Below are 8376 nucleotides of genomic sequence, written 5' to 3'. Positions count from 1 at the left end.
ACCACAGAGGACAGCACACCATTCTTCTTTCTAGAGGAAAGAGGTCTGTTGCTTATAGTTTAGTGGTTCTCACCCTTGTGTTTGTATGGAAATCCCTGGAGAGGGTGTTCAAACGGCTGATTCCTGAGCCCTCCTTCTGGAGATTCTGATTCAGCAGGTCTGGAAGGAGGAGGAGGAACCCACACATTGATGAGCATCTCAGATGACTGTGTTATGGGAGGTCTTCCTCTCAGCCTGGGAGAGACACTGCCCTGGCCTCAAACCCTTCAGGGAAGAACTTGGTGAGATGCAGCCTCTGAGAATGTCCATGCTTCACGGTGACCACCTGGGGTGTCAGCTTTGGAGCTGGGAGGAGAGGGTGCCCCTGATGAACGAGTGGGGTTGCGGGGAGTGGGAGAGTTGCTTTCTCCGGGTGGGGTTGCCTGCTTTCCTCCAGGACAGCTGCTTTGCCACCAGCCGGCCGCCTTCCTGGATGTGCTGGTTTTCAGCACCCACTGAGGTGAAATGTTTTGCCTGGCGAGACAGCTCACTCGAGCTGGAGTTCCCACGTTCTAATTGTCAGCAGCCGGCACTGGCATGTGCCTTTTTGGGATTTTTTCTGGACATCTTGACCCTTATTTTTCCATCTGGTTTGGGGCAAACTGTGAGTCTAAGTAACTGTAATTCCCACCATTCTAGAACCTCATGTCTCTTTTCAAACTCAGGAAGCTCTTGGAATTAACCCTACTTACTCTCCAAACAATTTTAACTCAGAATCCGGATTAGGAAGCCTGCTAAAGGACGCAATGAAATCAGGACTCTATTTTCCCCAGCAAGTTTTTAAATTCTGTATTAAAACTAGAACAGTTATTTTAAAGGAAAATAATCAGATTTTTAAAAACTTTAGTCTGGAGGAAAATATATTTATTCTGGAGTCTTGTGTCCAAAATACATTTATTTCTTTACTTATTTTATTTTATTTTATTTGAGATGGAGTCTCTCTCTGTCCCCCAGGCTAGAGTGCAGTGGCGCGATCTCAGCTCATTACAACCTCCGCCTCCTGGGTTCAAGCAATTCTCCTGCCTCAGCCTCCTGAGTAGCTGGGATTACAGGTGCCCACCACCACACCTGGCTGATTTTGTATTTTTAGTAGAGACAGGGTTTCGCCATGTTGGGCAGGCTGGTCTCAAAATCCTGACCTCAGCTGCTCCTCCTGCCTCAGCATCCCAAAGTGCTGATCACATTTAGATAAAAATTTTTGCTGTGCCTAGGGCAAGGGTCTCCAAGGATCTCAGTTTCAATTATTTTTTTAAGAGTTTTTCTAATACTTTTTAAAAAATGGGCGGTTTCTGAAAAGAAGAAAAAGAAAAAAAGAATAGAACAAAAGTGAAGCTTTCCAAATTCTAGAAAGTTTCAAATGGTTTGTTGTATCCTTGGAAAGCAGCTCTGGCGCTGATTGCACTGGTTTGGAAAAGCCTGGGGGAGAAAAATGTCATGCTATGCCTTGGGCTCTGGACTCTGGGCTCTGTGATCGGACTTCCTGGGCTCCCTCAGGTGCCACCCATGGTTTCAGGCAAGCTTCCTAATTTCTGGAATACTTAGTCTCCTGACTTGTAAAATGGAGATATGACGACCACTTTGTAGGTTCATTAATGAACATTAAGTGATATAATCTGTGTAAAGAGTTTAGCACAGTGCTTGACACTGATATATATCAAAGAAACGCCCCCAATCATCATCATCATCACCATCATCATCGTCATCATCATCTCTCAGTGCAATGGAGGAAGAGGAAACCATATCATGAGGAACAACCAGAGGTCTCTACCACTGCCCTATTTCCTGCCTCCAGCCCCTCTCGTTCAAAGCATTCCTCAGAGGGCTTGTCTAAATCACAGCTCTAAGGAGCCGGACCCCTCCTTTGCTGAATATGCGCTGGGCTTTTCTGCCTCTACGCCTTTGCTTAGGCCATACCTTTCCCCTAGAATGTCTTCCTCCCACATCTATGCCTTTCAACTTTCCTACGTCTCCCTACAGATTCTTCAGGGTCCTGTTTACGTACTGTGTCCTTGATAAAATCTTTTTAAATCCCCCCTACAAAATCTTTCATTCACTCATTCAATCATGAATTCGATGATTGCACCAGGTGCAGGCGAGATGCCAGGTACCCAGGGTAAAAGAGCACAATCCCTCTCCTCTCACTCCTCACAGACTGGCCGTGAAATCTGCATGCCTTGTGGTTCCTCACAGTACTTTCTTTCTTTCTGTCTTTCTTTTTTTTTGAGACGGAGTCTTGCCCTGTCGCCCAGGCTGGAGTGCAGTGGCACGATCTCGGCTCACCGCAACCTCTGCCTCCCGGGTTCAAGTGATTCTCCTGCCTCAGCCTCCTGAATAGCTGGGACTACAGGCATGTGCCACCATGCCCAGTTATCCTCACGGTACCTTCTTGATTCCACTCAGATGCTCATGCCACACTTTGCTGTGTGCAGCTGGTGTTTATATACTGGCTATAACTCCTCTGGGAGAGAAGGTGCGAGGTCTAAAGCTGAGCATGCATTGCAGACTGTCTGTGGAGGTAATGTTACATAATTGAAAAAGCAGACCTGATGCATTTCGGACATTTACCCAAAAGAATTGAAAACAGGGACTCAAACTGTTATTTGTACAACCCATGTTCATAGCAGCATCATTTACAATGGCCTAAAGGTGGAGGCAACCCAAATGACCATGACTGATTAATAGATAAACAAAATGTGGTCTCTGCATACAATGGAGGCCAGTGTGGTGGTGCACGCCTGTAATCTCAACACTTTGGGAGGCTGAGGTGGGAGGATGGCTTGAGTTCAGGGGTTCGAGACCAGCCTGGGCAACAAAGTGAGACCTCGTATCTACTATATTTATGTGTGTGTGTGTGTGTATATATATACACACACACATACACATATATATAGTGCATACAGTAGAATATTATTTAGCTTCAAAAAGGAAAGAAATTCTGACACATGCTACAACATGAATGAACCATGAAAACATTATGCTAAGTGCAATAAACCAGTCACAAAAGGACAAATACTGTGATTTCACTTATATGACATAACTAGAGTAGTCAAATTCATAGAGACAGAAAGTAGAATGGTGGTTGCCAGGGGCTGGGGGAGGGGAAATGAAAAGTTTTTGTTTAATGGATACAGAGTTTCAGTTTGGAAGCTAAAAAAAATCTGGAAAAGGATAGTGGTTATGGTTGCATAACAACTCGAATGTATTTAATGCTACTGAATTGTACACTTAAAATGATTAAAATGGAAAATTATGTATATTTTATTCCAAAAAAAGAAAAGCAAAAAAGGAAATAACTTGGGCATTTTTCAAAGTGTCTTTCTATGTTCAGCCCAAACCAGCGTCTTGTCACAGTAATGCTTGAGGGTTAAATGTCCGGGCCTTGGAGAAACAGATTATTATGAAGGAGAAGAGAATGTAGACAAATGAGAGCTCACTTCAGGTACTTCCTGGAGACATGGATGACAGGCTGCAAAGTCCATTCACAGAAAACAGAAAAAGATGTGAGCTTAAATTGATGCAGATGTATATATATACACACACATATGTAAGTATATATTATTTTATTTTATTTTATTTTTGAGACAAGGTCTCACTCTGTCGCTCAGGCTGGAGTACAATGGTGCACTCAGGGCTCACTGCAGCCTTGACCTCACAGAAGTGAGCCTCCCACTTCAGACTCCCAAATAGCTGGAACCACAGGCGCGAGACACCATGCTTGGCTAATTTTTCATTTTTGCTAGAGACAGAATCTTGCCATTTTACCCAAGTTGGTCTTGAACTCCTGGGCTCAAGCAATCCTCCCACCTCAGCCTCCTAAACTGTTGAGATTATAGGCGTAAGCCACCATGCTGAGCCCTGATATATGTATCTCTCTATATATATATTTTTACCAGTATATAAATATATATTTTTTTCCTTTAACTCTTGGAAAAATCAGTAATTATCAAAGACTCAGGGTGTCTATTGGCATAAAGATCAGAGTGGCAATTCTCTTTGGGGGCATCCTGGCCCTGGTAGCCTTGCTGGACTCTGAGGGCCCTGTCCGTCCTCAGTCACCTTGTTGCTCAGCCCACCCCATTCTTTCCAGAGAGAGCAGTGAACTGGAAAGATCCTCCTCTGCTCTTTCCCCCTCCTCGGTGTCACAGGAAAGAACAAACTTTTGAACCCAACATTGTAGGTGTGGAGGGCACTCACTAGAAAACGTTTTAAGGAAACATAGGCACCATGTCTTGACTTCTTGCTGGCCTCTCACGGAGGGCTTTGGCAGAGAGTTTTGTGGGTTTTAATAGACTTTTGATGTAGCTTTGACTTCCACAGTGGCCCAGCTATTTTTAGAAGGAGAACCCTGTTCTAGATCTGAAAGCTAATGAATGCTCCTGTTCCTCTCCTAGCTCCTGTCACAATACCTGGGATTCTTAGTGCCAGAAATCTAGGACCCAGTTTGCTCCATCAGAAACCTCTTCTGGGTATCACACTCTTACCCTGTGGGATGTCTAAGCTAGGCTGATGAGTTTTATTCATCTTCATCCCTCATTATTCCCAGCCTTCCCAGTTCCTAGAACATGAAGCATGGGGAAATTAATGATTTCCTCTAATCTTTGGAAATAACCATTAGAGAAGGCATCCAATATTATTTTAAGGGACAGTTGCTAATCAAAGATAATATGCCATATGTGGTCCCATTTAGCTGGAATCAGATACAATATAATCAATCTAAGAAGAGACATAAAGAACCTCTGGAGAGGGGACAGTCTCATCCTGGGGCCTATGAACCCCTAGAGATCTGTGGATTACATTTTGGAGTCTGTTAATCCCATGAAATTGTGAACAAAATGTGTGTGTTTTGTTTGGGGGAGAAGGGGAGATGGATATATGACAAGGAAAGAGCTACAATTTTATTAGATTCTCAGTCCTCTGGCCACAACATCTGTAATCCCAGCACTTTGGGAGGCCAAGGCAGGCAGTTCACTTGAGGCCAGGAGTTCAAGATGAGCCATGGTGAAACTCTGTTTCTACTAAAAATATAAAAATTAGCTGGGCATGATGGCTGGTGCCTGTAATCCCAGCTACTCGGGAGACTGAGGCAGGAGGATTGCTTGAACCTCGGAGGTGCAGGTTGCAGTGAGCTGAGATCATGCCACTGCACTCCAACCTGGGTGACAAAGTGAGACTCCATATGAAAAAAAAAAATCATCCTTGCTTTACTTATTGGCCACTGTGGCCCAGAGGCAGGACTTGCTCTCACCAAGGTGAGGAGCTTCTGGATGGCAGCACTTGGTCTGAAGCTCTTTGCACCAGTCAGTGTCCCAGACATGGCAGTCACACAGGACAGGTATTAAAAATTCAGATGCAGCCAGGCTTGGAGGCTCACGCCTGTAATCCTAACACTTTGGGAGGCCAAGGCGGGAGAATCATTTGAGCCCAGGAGTTTGAGACCAGCCTGTGCAACATAGCGAGACCCTGTCTCCACAAAAAAAATGCAAATAAATTAGCCGAGCACGGTGGTATGTGCCTGTAGTCCCAGATAATCGGGTGGCTGAGATGGGAGGATGTTTTGAGTCCAGGACGTCGAGGCTTCAGCGAGCTGTGACGGCAACACTGCACTCCAGCCCGGGTGACAGAGGGAGACCTTGTCTCAGAAGCAAAACAAAAACCTCAGATGCCACAAGGAAGTCCTGTGCCCCCTATTGTATGAGTTCTGCAGTGGAGTGGTGTACTGTGGACGCCAGGTTGGGACGAGGTGGCCTGGAGACCTCTCAGCCCAAGGGCAAGGCAGGAGCCCGGGTAGAGAGCAACTCCCGGGGGCCCTCCCTGGAGCCCAGCGCTGCCTACACTGGGGCTGTGAAGCTGGACAAGGAGAAACTGGTGCAAAACCTGAGGGGCCCCAGGACATCGAAGTTCTGCAGACAGACCTCGAGCAATTTGCCAAGCTCCTGAAGCAGAGGAGGATCACCCTGGAATATTCCCAGACGCATGTGGAGGTCCCCAGGGGGTTCTCTTTGGGAAACTGTTCAGCCAAATGACCTCTGCCGCTCTGAGGCTCTGCAGCACAGTTTCAAGAACATGTGTTAGCTGTGGGCCCTGCTGCAGAAGTGGCAGAAGCTGGCAATGAGTATCTTCAGGAGATGTGCAAAACAGAGACCCTCCTGCAGACCAAAATAGAAAGCAAATGCTTACTGAGAACAGAGTGGGAGGCAACCTGAAGAACTTGTTCCTGCAGTGCCCAAAACCCTCACTGCCTCAGATTAGCTCCATGGCCGAGCTGTTTGGGCTTGAGAAAGATGTGGACCAGTGTGGTTCTGTAACCAGAGCCAGAAGAACAAACAATCCATGAGTGTTCACAGCAAGGAGATTTTGAAGTTGCTGCGTCCCCTTTCTCAGGGGACCAGTGTCTGTTCCTCTGGCTGCAGAACCCCATTTTGGTATCTCAGGCTATGGGGGCCCTCACTTCGCTACCTGTACTCCCTGGTCCCTTTCCTGACGGGGAAGCCATTCCCTCTGGGCTCTCCCGTGTAGTCAGAGAGAGGTCCTGCCCTTCCCAGGAATGGGGACAAGAAAGAGAAACCAGGGAAGGAGAACCCTGGAGTTTGTAGCAAGGCTTTTGGGATTAAGTTCCTCATTTACTAAGGAAGGATTTGGGAACACAAAGGATTGGGGCAGGGATTTTGGGGAAACCAAGTTTAACGATGCTCTTGATTGTAATCCTCACATCACACATCACTTTAGTCTTAAAGAAGCTTGGGACAGACAACACACACACACTCACACACACACTCACGCACACTCACACACACACACTCACACTCACACACACTCACATTCACACACACACACACTACACACACTCACATTCAAAATCACACAGACTCACGCACATTCACACACACACACTCACACTCACACACACACTCAATCACACTCACACTCACTCCCTCACACACACTCACACACTCACACTCAGACACACACACACTCTCACTCTCACACTCACACTCACACTCAGACACACACACACTCAGATACACTCACTCACACACACTTAGACACTCACACTCATACACACTCAGACTCACACTCACTTAGACACACACCCACACACTCACACTCTCACTCACACACACACACGGACACTCACACACATTCACACTCAGTCACTCACTACATATACACACTCGCAGTCACACACTCATGCACACTCACTCACACACACACTCACACACTCATTCACACACTCACACTCAGACACGCACACACACACTCACACTGAGACACTCAACCACACTGAGACACTCACACTCACACTGACTTACACACACACTCACACGTCACTTACACACTCACACACACAGACACTCAGACACTCTCACTCACACTCACACACACTCAGACACTCACACTCACTCACACACACACTCAGACACTCACACACATACACACATTCACACACTCACACACACACACACACTCAGACACACACTACATACACACTTGTGGTCACACATGCACACTCACAATCACAGTCATGCTCACTCACAGACTCACACACACACTACATACACACGGTCACACACGCACATGCACACTCACACACACACTCACACTCAGACACACACACTACATACACACACACTCACTTGCAGTCACACATGCACACTCACAATCACACTCACGCTCACTCACAGACTCACACACTCACACACACTACATACACACACACACTCTCACACACACTCACACTCACACAGTCACACTCTCACGCACACTCACACACACTCACACTCACACAGTCACACTCTCACACACACTCACACACACACTCATCCTCACACACACTCAAACACACACACGTCTCACACACACACACTCATGTTCACACACTCACACTCACACTCAGACACACACACACACTCACACACTCACCCTCACACACTCAAACTCACACACTCACATGCTCACACACACACTCACGCTCAGACACTCACACTCACACTCACACACACTCACACACACACTCACTCACCCTCACACACACTCACACTCACTGACACACACACTCTCACACACACTCAAATGCCCAGGCCTTTCCCCTATGCAGTCTGATCCCATAGGCCTGGCGTAGGGCCTAGGAATCTGGGTAACAAGCTCTCCACATGATTTTTTTGAACAGCAAATTTGAGAAACATTGTACGGTGATGTGTCACTTAATTATGGAAATATGTTCGAGAAATGGGTCCCTAGGTAATTTTGTCACTAGGTAAACATCATAGAATGAACTTACACAAACCTAGGTGGTGTAGCCTACTACACCCTAGATATAGCCTACTGTGCCTAGGCTAC

At 46.5% G+C, this 8376-nt stretch overlaps 1 pseudogene; it reads left to right on the top strand.

Moving 5' to 3' along the window:
- The first annotated feature begins 5303 nt into the window (after positions 1–5303).
- LOC112630188 lies at positions 5304–6242 on the top strand (annotated as a pseudogene).
- Positions 6243–8376: the final 2134 nt, after the last annotated feature.

This window comes from Theropithecus gelada, chromosome 8, assembly GCF_003255815.1.
Source record: "Theropithecus gelada isolate Dixy chromosome 8, Tgel_1.0, whole genome shotgun sequence".
Classification (NCBI taxonomy): domain Eukaryota; kingdom Metazoa; phylum Chordata; class Mammalia; order Primates; family Cercopithecidae; genus Theropithecus; species Theropithecus gelada.
Note: the sequence above shows the minus strand (reverse complement) of the source record. Positions and strands in the feature narration are given on the sequence as shown.